The sequence below is a fragment of the Dysidea avara genome, chromosome 12 (genome assembly GCF_963678975.1).
Source record: "Dysidea avara chromosome 12, odDysAvar1.4, whole genome shotgun sequence".
Lineage (NCBI taxonomy): Eukaryota > Metazoa > Porifera > Demospongiae > Dictyoceratida > Dysideidae > Dysidea > Dysidea avara.
In genome coordinates, this window is record NC_089283.1 from 17,693,877 (window position 1) to 17,696,638 (window position 2,762).

The following is a 2,762-nucleotide window of genomic DNA, read 5'->3' on the forward strand; positions in this document are numbered from 1 at the left end:
CTTAAGTCTAGCCGAATTGTCTTAAATCGAGCCGGATTGTCTTAAAAAGGGCCCAATTTAACAGCCTATTTTTGTTACAGATGGCGTGCCATACGGCCGCGCCAGATTATGTTTCTTCTAGGGCTGTTAGGCCCCCCCCCCCCTAAAATCTCAAACTCACCCCCTAAATTTGTGAGTGACTACTGCACTATACTTAGGTTTAGCTTGTTTTTAAAATGACAAACTAAACTTATCAAAAATGCTCTGAGATTCAACACGAGAGTGGTTAATACGTAAACTTTTCCCAGGTTAAAAATTGCAAATACAAACCTTAAAGTGCTCTCAGTATTATAGTGATGGCTATTTGATATCTGAGCGCCCAAGTATAGAAAAAAAAGCATGCTTAACTCTTAAAATTGTGGTGGGGTCTATTCTACGGAACGGAACGGAACGGAACGGAACGGAACGGAATGATGGACTAAACTACGGAACGGAATGCTTTCTCAAATTGAAGCTTGCAGCTTACCATTGCTGTACAAGTTATCGGTGGCACTTCCAGCAGGCAATCAAACGTACCCCAAGAAAGATAAAACGAATTTAAGGATCGATTGTGGGTTCTTGTTGGTTGTCATTAGTAACGAAGTAGAGTTCTACTAATTGTGGGAATCTGACTCAATGTGTTCATCTTCGGATGTATCAAGTAAGGAACTTAATGCATGACTTGTTTTTACTAGTATGTGAGTTGTTTTTGCTTACTTTGACTTCAGAATGTACAGTCTGGGGCCCAGCCTTTCTAATCGGCATAAATCAGTATGTAACTACACTACAAAGGAAACAAGTATGGTGACAAGCTTAGTCTAAGCAGAATCTAAAGGAATTTTGTGCAGTGTGTGAGGAGCAAACATTCAGATACCTCAAGGAGGCTATATTGTGTGAACATTAATGATTCATTAACAGAGTAGTGGACTAATGCCAGATATCTCAGCCTGAGTAGTGAGTTGAATCCAGGATGGGGTCTAGTTTACAGAATGGAATGCTTTCTGAATCAAAACTTGCAGCTTGGCTAGCCACTATCATTGCTGAAATTGTATTTTATCAGTGGAACCTCCAGGAAAATGGAATAGGATAATAATAAAATATTAATAGCTGTCTCATGCAGTGATTGTTCTACTGCCTGATATATCAAGCATGCAGGTCTCTTCAATTCATTTATTGCATGACCAAGGCAAGTTTTGTTACTACAATACAGTAGCTGATTGGATGTCAGTTGCTTCTGGTGATCTTGACAAGATAAATAGTTTAGAAGACCACTCAATTTCTTCAGTTTCAGAGCATAATATCCACAGAGAAATTAACTAGAAAGTTACTGCTGACAGGAAAAGTCTAGGTGATCATGAGTTTATTCAGTCTAATAAACAGAATAATATATATAGTTGATTGAGTGAGGTATCACTTGCAGAATGTTCAGACAACCAGTGATGAGATGCATGCATGCATGGATTCATTGAATTTTTGTTACAGTTGGAGACATTAAATATCCAAAAGCAAACTGACTGTATAATATTAAGGGTGCTCTGTACAGTTACGCGTATGGCTTCTGAGGTTAGCACAGCTGGAGTTTACTAATGGATTCCCATGGTCACCAGTAATTATCTAATTAGTCTGTGGCTTGTTTATCGCGTGGCGCGCCCAACAAGAAAATGTCTTTTATGATGAAATAACCTGCCACAAACGAAGAAAGAAGAGCGATATACATGAAGGAAGCGAAGTAAGTGTTGTATCTTCTTCATCATGGTCTAATGAATATAGCGATCCGTAATTTACCGACTATCTTCCGGTTACGCAATTAAGAAACAATAACTGTGGCCACAGAACAGCTGCGGGCGCCTCAGTTTCTACACCTTGATACTAAAATTAGAACTAGTTCGTCATTTTAGACCCGATAGGCATGAAAATTTCAGATGGGCATGAAAATTTCAGATGGGCAAGCATGGTATTTATGCATTAAAAGAGCGTTTGTCGTTTTTTGATAGCTCCTTCTGGCGAAGAATGGCGTGGAGGTAAAGAAGACTGATTAGTGCCAGCACAAAAGCGGAAGAAGAGTATCTGATGACTGAGAAGCCAGAGAACAAAAATAGAAACGCACGTTTGTTTGTACAGTTTTCAATAATGTATTTTTAAAGAATTAAGCCTCTAGGGCATAAACTGTGGGACTAGTTCTAGTTTGAAGTGAAAATTTATGAGTCACCTTCTACAGTGAGTTAAGACATGGGATTTGAACTAAAATGTGCAGTAGTGATAGCTTATTACAAATAAAAAGAGAGAAAAAATTTATCTTTGTTTACCTATACTGTACAACTTCAAAGGAAATGAAGAATAAAATTAGTAAAACCACAACAAGGTGAATTACAAATTTAAATACTAAATATGAATTAGAGCCTTTAGATAATTATTGTTCCAAAGCAAAATTGTAGATGGAAAAACAAGAACTGGTGAGATCTTGGTTATTTAATGACAGCGGTTGGAGATTAAAAGGGTAGTAACTTCTTGTTCTTGAATATGTTGCAAAGTGGATGTACAAATCAAAATGGGATATCAATTTCATTATGAAAAATTTGTATACTTAAATAATCTAGCATTACTGTATTCATTTGTCCTCCACTTAAATATGCTACAACAGTGTCGGTATATTGGCAGTCTACCTTGAAATCTCAACTCTAGAGTAGATCCAACACAGAGCAGCCCACACTGTAACAAATACATGTGATCCCACTGTAATTTCA

General features: G+C 37.4%; 1 long non-coding RNA gene across 1 annotated transcript; it reads left to right on the forward strand.

The window, feature by feature from the left end:
- The first annotated feature begins 1,548 nt into the window (after positions 1 to 1,548).
- LOC136241377 (uncharacterized) lies at positions 1,549 to 2,164 on the forward strand. Its single transcript, XR_010694271.1, has 2 exons — positions 1,549 to 1,747; positions 2,013 to 2,164. It is a non-coding gene; the product is annotated as an uncharacterized lncRNA (long non-coding RNA).
- Positions 2,165 to 2,762: the final 598 nt, after the last annotated feature.